At 36.1% G+C, this 8730-nt stretch overlaps 1 protein-coding gene across 2 annotated transcripts in view; it reads left to right on the forward strand.

Annotated features, from left to right (window-relative positions):
- The first annotated feature begins 2389 nt into the window (after positions 1-2389).
- The window catches only part of LOC105216313 (sodium-dependent nutrient amino acid transporter 1), a 21512-nt gene continuing 15171 nt past the window's right edge, over positions 2390-8730 (forward strand). Inside the window, exons 1-2 of one of the 2 annotated variants that reach the window (XM_011190743.3) lie at positions 2390-2674; positions 2984-3192. The gene's annotated coding sequence lies outside the window, so the exon portion shown is untranslated. Of the gene's footprint in view, positions 3193-8730 lie in introns of both variants that reach the window. The other variant, XM_011190744.3, reaches the window with a different exon arrangement.

Below are 8730 nucleotides of genomic sequence, written 5' to 3' on the forward strand. Positions count from 1 at the left end.
GAAAGTAGAGGGATTTACTAGATAATAGTATTGTGAATATACTGTCGAAGTTTCAAGTGGATATGAATTATGGTCGCTCGATATGAAAAAAAGCTGTTTTGAAAGAATTGATTTTGAATGGAGTCACAGAATTTCATTGAATTTTCAAAACCAATATTGGAATTATTAAATCAGACAGAACTAAAAAATTAAAAATTTCGATTTTTTTTAATTTGGCAATTGTCAAGACTAAAGACAGGGAAGTATTTGAAGAAGATGACATAATACTTATGAAATTCAAATTTGATATTTACCCGCGTTGGCTTCTGGACCTGAGCATGCCCGCCCTTGTCTTGTGAGGCGATTTTCCTTAGCCGTTTGGAATTGGGTATTTCGCGCGGCGATACATGACTGCTATTTATCTTTCCAGCTCTGTCCGCTCTATACCGTTTGGGGACAGAGGAACGCCTCTCACGGGGTGAGTCAGTCGTTGGAGACATCTTGCTGACCCCTCTCACTCTACCAAGAGCAAGCTTCGAGATGCCTTAGGTACCACTTCACTGTATCACCACTCATACCAATCCTGTCATCAGGGTCATCAGGGCCACCCGGACATCCTACCTCAGGTAGGCGTGGGTAGTTGCCCCTACGTTGCCTTCTCCTTCTGTGGGCCACAGCTATGGGCCTTTTACGCTCGGCTGTGCGCCGTTGACCTCCTTAGCGGTCTCTTCGGTGGGGTTCGATTCTGCTCGAACTCCCCTAGTACAACTTTTTCCCTCTCTGGGATGCCAGTGGTAGTGAATTTCCTACCCTGCCGCTGCTTGTGGACGGTATGTCGTCGTCCTTCGCATATTCTTCAAACATCGAACGCTCTTCTGCTGTCAATGCATCCAATAAGCGAGGTTTACTCCTCGAGCTGGTTGTACTCTTGGCGCTGTCTGTTTGTACTTGTTGTTGCTTTTGATGTTGCTCCATCTGTTTCGTACAACAAGTTGACTCAAGGATGAGCCTCGTGGTCTATATTTTCTGGGGGGAAACAAGAGGGTCCGCCACGTCAGAGCCCCTTGACGTTGTAAGGCCACAGTTACTTCCCGTGGCGGCCCGGTGTTGGGAAGGCTCCGTAAGAATACAGCCGGATTTATCCCCTGGCTGCAAACAATCCAATGGGCATGTAGTCGCATAACACCCTGGATTAGGAGGGGCAGCTCTTGGTCATCGGCCTCCCACAGCCGACGTCAGATACCCTTAGGAGCTAGCGCGACGATCTGATGAAGGCTAGCTGAATGCACCACGACAAGGTGCCTGCCATTCGCAGAGGTAAATTCGAAGGTCGGTTAATTGAACAATTAACTTCTTTGCGAAAAGGATATTGGAACTGCAATATACTCCTCCATCCTAAGCGCAAACCTAGAGCTTAAAGTTGTTAAAAATAAATTATTCTTGCTTTCCGTACGTCAGAGGTCCATACGAAAAAACTATTAGAATTGCTGGGGTAATTCACGGACTGATTTCAAAATTTTTTGGCATAAAATGGAGTATGTCCAAATATATGGCCACACTTAATTTTGTTAAGATATATCACATATTAACCAATATATTCGCTATAGTTATATAATTATATAGGAAGTAGGCTTGATTGATAATCGTTTTCCATCGATAATATCAGAGTACCAAGAAAAATTATGTACCAAATTTTTTTGGTCACGTAGTTCCTGAGATATGGTTTTGGAATCAAAAATTGGCAATGCCAGGCTAATTTGCCATTTTTGGTACCGGTATGAGCGCAGTTTTTACCTATCAGCTACATGTCTAGTAGGTTTAGTTGATATAACCTGCAATAATTCTACAATGACTTGGTGCTTTGATTTATCACGAATCTTATTTCGTATACGCATCATATCCGTTTTTAACGTAACTTCGTTATATATTTCTCTGATTTTAAGGCCGGTAAGAAAAGAAGTTTTAACACTGCATACTTTAAGGTACTACATTTTCAAGGAGCAAGAGTGGAGACAAGAGACGTATATACATATGTTTTTTATAAATATATAAAGCCGTATAAAACCTGGCAACACTAAATCGGTAACTTTGAAAATTTGAAAATATGTCAAAGTATCTTAAATAATAAACAAAAATATTTATTTTGTAAAAAAACAACAGCTGGTAGCGCGATTTACCACATTAGTCTTCAAACTCAATACGTTGAGCTTTCGTAATATAACACTATAACATTTAATACAGAGCTTTCAAGCGGAAGTTTAAAAGCTCACACTACTTTAACGACTTTTTATCTAATGTGTACCATTCCCTTCATTAAAGTTGCTTTACTAATGCTCTCACTAAACGCTTTAAATGCCGAATGTGATACCGACCCATGCGCCCTGCGGTTCACAGCGCTTGACGAGCTTGGCGCTTAACGCCACACTGATCGAACCTTCAATGAGTGTTGAGTGGAGGCGCAAAGTTGGTTGCTGGCTATAAGAATGCTGTGCGAGAAAAATCTGTGCTCAGTTGATTTTGGCAGCCGGGCCTGATAGTCGGCAGTAAGGAGTGGTGAAGTGATAAACAATCAAACAAAAGCAAACACGCAAAACTTAAAACTCCAATGCAAGAAAATTAATTAAAAATTATGCAAATATTACGTGTAACAGTGGAGTTGTTCGTACATACATATATATAGAAGTGATGATGAGAGGTAATAGCGCGAAAAATAAAAATAAAAAATAATTAGAAATTCGTGTGTTAAATATCGCATTTTCTTAGTGCCGTTGTGAATTTATCCGTGCTGACTTAGGCTATTGACATTTGTATGTTCTCGTGCGCATGAAAATATAAAAATATACAAATAAACAAAACTATAAAGAAATGCGTTGAACTAAATAGATACAAAACTAAAAATTATAAAACTTATCTCAGATATACTTATATACACGGCTGTGCATAAAGTTCATCACATACTCGTACATTATTATGTATTGTATTGAAAAATAATTGTGTGTTTCAGTTTGAAGCGGTTTCAACCAGTTCCACAATAACCGTGTTTTTGTTTAACTTTTCCTTTGGCTTTGCGTTTGGTTTGCCCCAAGCCAACACCAATAATATTACCACCGGCAGAAAAAGAATAAAAAAGTCAGTTGTAAATTGCTCAAGTGCTGAGCTTAACCGTGAAGCGGCCAGGTGGAACAACAACAACAACAACAACAGTGATAGAAGGTGAGTCGACAAAGCGAGATTTATTGTATGCATGTTGTTAGCAATTAAAAGTAAAGTTTTATACCTTAATAAGCGCCGCAAATAGTTTCAGGTTCTTGGCTAACAGCTAATAGCAACAAGATTAGCATTAGTTAAATACTTGCAGTATGAATTGCACCGAGTCAATACTCAATTATTGCAAGTTGTGTACTTGAATTGGCTTTAACTGGCTTATATGAATATGTTAATTTCTATTCCGGCGTTTGCCAAGGCTATAGCGGTCAATGCTTGTTTGCAAACCATTTTAGTATGCCAGCAAAATAGTAAGAATTTTGATTACCGCATTTGTATATAATGATGTATATAATCTGATCTGCATATAAATCATATATTTATGTATTTAGCTACAAGTATCGAACGGCTGTAGAGGTCTTCAAATACATATGTATGCATATATACCCTGAAGTAACTATTAAGAAAAATAACAAGTATTATATTTTTCTGACTAGAAATTTTTTTCTAACAACAGAAATTTTATAAGTTAAATCGAACTAGTCAAAATAGCATCAAGCTAATGTTTTAAAAAATCGGTTTGGTAGTAGAGTGAAGATTCATCGGCGAATTAGTATTAGAAATGCAAAAACTTGCACAAAAGCCCAATTAAAACCGTTTTTGAGATATAAATGGCACTAGCTTGCTTTGGATCTATTCTGAGCTGTTTGAAAGTGGTATTTTTTTAGAAATAAAAAGTCTGTCAATCTTCACTTTAGGTCACACCATAAGTTCACATTCTGGTTGAGATCATCATCACCATCATTTGGCTCTACAGCTCTCTGTGAGCTTCGGCCTGCTAAACAATTCGCCTCCAAGATACTCTGTCTTTTGCGGTCTCTCTACAATTTTATAATCGGAGCTTCTTCAGCTCTTCATTAAATTCGTCCTTGCATCTTGTTCTTGGCCTTCCTCTTGCTCTGCCGTTGTATGCGTTCGCGTTCAATACCTTCTTTTGGGCTCTTGAATCATCCATTCTTGTAATATGTCCTAGCCATCTTATTCGTTGCGTTATGATAAATCGCACCACGTTTTCGCCTTGTATTAGCTGATCAAGTTCGCTATTCCATCTTATCCTCCATTCGTCAGGTCCGATTCTGACAGCGCCGAAAATTTTCGGAGAATTTTTCTTTCAAAGGTTATCAATTATCTTTATCGGTTATTGTCCATGTTTCAGCTCCATAGAGATCAGAATAGGACATTATTTACAGTTCACATTTGCATCCATGAATCACTAAGATACCAGCCTTGGTGTGTGTTTCAGGTCGATAATTTGTTGATAATGATCTCCGGAACATGAATTTTTCAGAACATGACAGCTTAACATTTAGAAAATGTGCCCGTTGGCCGTCATTGTATTACATATCCAAAATAACGAACGAACGCTTTGTCAGGAGAAACATCCCGACAAAATTATCTACCGCCCCAATGCATAATTTTATTTGTGGTGTTTTTACGATCAAATTCTTTTTCGTGGCGATAAGTTCTTTCGTTCGAAAGCTATTTTTTGCTATGAGAAGTAAACGATCACCGATCAGTTTATTTTTCTTGGACGACCAGGGTTCCTTTTTAAGTTTTTTGCTATAGATCATTAGTTATAAAGTTCTAAGATCACGCAAACATACTGACAATGAATCTTTGTGTTTTTCCTTCATCACGCATTTTTTTACCAATCGACACTCTATATCGGTGTAGGGGCTTCATTTAAATTTATGGTGTTCAAATGAAGATAAAATTACAAATATTCTATTGCTTCGAAATAACCACATATTTTTTAAAATACTCTACTATTTCTCCTTCATCATAAAAATATAAAAATATTAAAAAATAGTAACAATTTGACTTAAAAACATTACCAGCTAAAAGCACACACCTATTATTTTGTCCACAAGTGTAGTTAGGCATTGAATTTTTGGCGAAGTCACGAATTGGCACTGCTCATTTGCATTAATTCAATATTTTATTCAGTAACAACGAAAGCTAACTGGTGTGTGTTGAAGAACTGACATTTTTTGTTGCTGCAAAATTAAAACAAAAACAGCAATAAAACCCTTAAAGAACATAATTACGTTCGGACCAAAGCAGACGTCATTGATTCAATGGCGAAATCCGGCATAAGAATTATAAGTTCAGCAGTTTGCCATTTCCAAGAACCAAAAAAGAAGAGCACACAAAGAGACAGACCCGGATGGTGATTCACAAGAAGTTGTTTTCGTAGATTGTGAAACCGTGAAAGTAGTTTTTATCAAATTGCAATCGTTCCGTAAACAAAGCCAATGTCGTCTTCATTAAAAAAAATATATATATATATTTGCATAAACTTAACTTAAATGCTTTGCTATTAATAAATGATTATAGATGAGTTGAATGCTGCGTTGAATGCTGCGTTGAAAATTACAATAAAGCGGAATAAACGAATTTTTCTAATAAAGTTATTCTATCGAAATCGAGATCAAATATGAAGATTCTTTCGATGGGTTGAGTTTAATGTAAATATGTTATGACTTATTTGAAGATCATGCAAATGTATATGGAAATGTTATATAAAACGAGGAAGAAGAAAGTACCTGATAACTTTCGAAAACTTCAGGAATTAAGGTTCGTATTTGGCTGGCATCCAATATTATATTCTTCTTATTCTTAATCTTCTTCAGCTTATTTCATCCAAAATTGTGTTCTATGAGAATCTGCAGTTTAAAATATAATCCCATTTTCGAGCAATACCGTTCTGTGGAAGTGTGGTATTCATCGAAATCCTATCAGTTGTATTGACTATCTCCTTAGAGCAAGATATCTCAAATTCAAATTAATGATCTCTATATTGTAAACAGTATAAAATACGTGCAGAAATGGCCCAAAAACAAACACTTAAGTCAATGCCAATTTTTACACATTTTCGACTTTTTATATACGAGTATGTACTCTAGCTTAAATAACAGCTCACGTGCTCATTTTATGCATACCTAACAATTATATGATTGTGATGATATTTCAACAATTTTTTACGCTCAGATTTGTTGATTTTTATACTCTAGCAACAAAGTTGCTAAAGGTTGTTTGTAAGTCCTAAAACTAAACGAGTTAGATATAAGGTTATATATACCAAAGTTATCAGGGTGACGAGTAAAGTTAAAATCCGGATGTCTGTCTGATCGTCCGTGCAAGCTGTGACTTGAGCAAAAATGGAGATATATTAATGAAACTTGGAACACGTGTACCTTGACACCATAAGAAGGTTAAGTTCGAAGATGGGCGGAATCAGGCAAATTTGGTACAAAGGATTGTTCTAGGAAGGGGCATGTTTGGATGTAATTTTTTTGGGAAAGTGGGCGTGGCCCCGCCGCGGCACTTCAGGCATTTCATTATATAGTCCAAAAATGGAAGAAATTGGATTATAACCACGCCCATCACCCATACAATGGTTACGTTGAAAACTACTAAAACTGCTTTAATTCAGTAAGGAAAACCAACAGAAACCTTAAATTACAAAATTTACAAAATTTACAAAAAACATTACAAAATTTTAAATGGGTGTGGTTTCGACCACTTATGAATCAAAAACCATATCTCCGTATCTACTCGACCAATTTCAATGAAATTCGGTTTGTAATATTTTCTTCGCATCCCTATGATATGTTGTGAAAATAGGCCAAATCGCATCAAAACCACACCTACTTCCTATATACCAGAACTTTGAAGACGATCTGAATAGTTTACTTTACAATATATAAAGTAAGCACTAGAGAAGATATCGGAACAGAACTTTACATAAATACTGCCACTTACTGTGGCATCGCTCTTCTAAAAATTGTCGAAATCGGATCATACATTTTCAAGGCCCCATATATCGAACATGAGGACGTCAGTGCTTCTATTTTTTCCGAAAATATAGGTAAGTCTCTCAGATATTTTGAAGAAATTCAGAGGGAATATCTTTCGTTTAATAATATGTCTCCGAAGGTTTCCAACTTTCAAGGCACTTTATACCATATATATGACGAATATGTGAGTCAAATTGTGTGTTATATTAATAAAATTAAATAAATAAATTGCGAGAGTATAAAATGTTCGTTCACAAACGAACTTAGCCCATACTTCCTTACTTGTTTGAAAAATGTAACTGTAAATAAGCAACAACTCATAAAAATATAATTGTATTTACGCGCGTATCCGTAATCACAGTGACAAAAAATTAAAACATTTTTTTTGCTTTAACCAATCGTGGTAACATATATATATTGTATGAATATGATGCGATATGTAACAGTTGTACGTAAGTATGTTAGGGAGTAAAAGTTTAAGTTTAAGCATGGCTGTGGCTATGCTCAACAGTACCGACGATACTGAGTAACCAGCTCACTATGACGTATACGCAATTTCCTTGATTTCGCACTTGTTGTTGTTAGTAGCGGTTGCACGTACGCGGTGGCTGCATAATATGTGGATGAACGGGTATTCACTAGTGTGTTAGCGTAAGTAAACTAGGGCCAAAAGCACGCATGTGACTGGCGTGCTCGTACAATGATTACTCTTCACATACATATGTATAAACAAAGCGGCAATGACTGAAGTGAAAAGTGTTAAAACAAAATTAACTAAGTTGATACTGTTGGTATATGCCATTGTGTTTATGGATATGTATTCAATTTGCGCGCAGATATAATTGCGGTTTTCATTGTAGTACCGTAATTTTTTCTCAAATTGTATTTCAGGTTTTTAACAAGCGGTCAAGGCGGCCGTTGTTCCATTTGGAAAATGTCTCAGGGCGGGGAACTTTTAATGTGAAGCCTGTTAAAAATGCTTTAATTTTTGCTACTCATTATTGTATATAATACAATAAAAGGTATGCAAAATAATATTTTTGCTGTGCCAGTCTAACTGCAAGACTGTTTTACAAATTGCTTCAATTAACTCGTTCTTAAAAGTTGCTTCAGCGACATCAAATTAAAATAAAAATACTTTGTTGCAAAAGTAAACAAAATTAAAGAAAAATTAAAAAAACCAGCTAATACCACACTTTTTTGTAGACTCTTGTGTACTTGTTGTATAGGCTCTTGTGTTAGTAGAGTGGATACTTCGCAAATTTCGCATGTCTACGTCTGGAGCATTCACACTCTATTTGAACAGCTGAATGTCTAACTCTTCTTACAAAAGTACTACTTCAATTTCAACCCAGTATAAAGAAAATAATCGATAAGTGTTCTTTAGAGTAACTCAGTAGGAAAGTATGCAATAAACTACTACTTCCGTGAAAAAAAATACAAAATCTGTAAGTGTAATACCTAGTACCGCCTTGGCATCCATTACCGCCTACGCCACTGAAGCCTTAAGTAGACACATACATGCTATTTAAGTACAGTAACTATGCATGTGATTGTTTATGAATGCTTTTTATCTAGACAATAAAGTTTAAAATATGCAATCAGTCTAACAATAGTTAATGACAAGGCTAATAAAATCATCCGCCAAGATAAAATGCAGTCTACATACACTTCAATACTAATTCGA

Source organism: Zeugodacus cucurbitae, chromosome 6 (genome assembly GCF_028554725.1).
Source record: "Zeugodacus cucurbitae isolate PBARC_wt_2022May chromosome 6, idZeuCucr1.2, whole genome shotgun sequence".
NCBI classification, from domain to species: Eukaryota; Metazoa; Arthropoda; class Insecta; order Diptera; family Tephritidae; genus Zeugodacus; species Zeugodacus cucurbitae.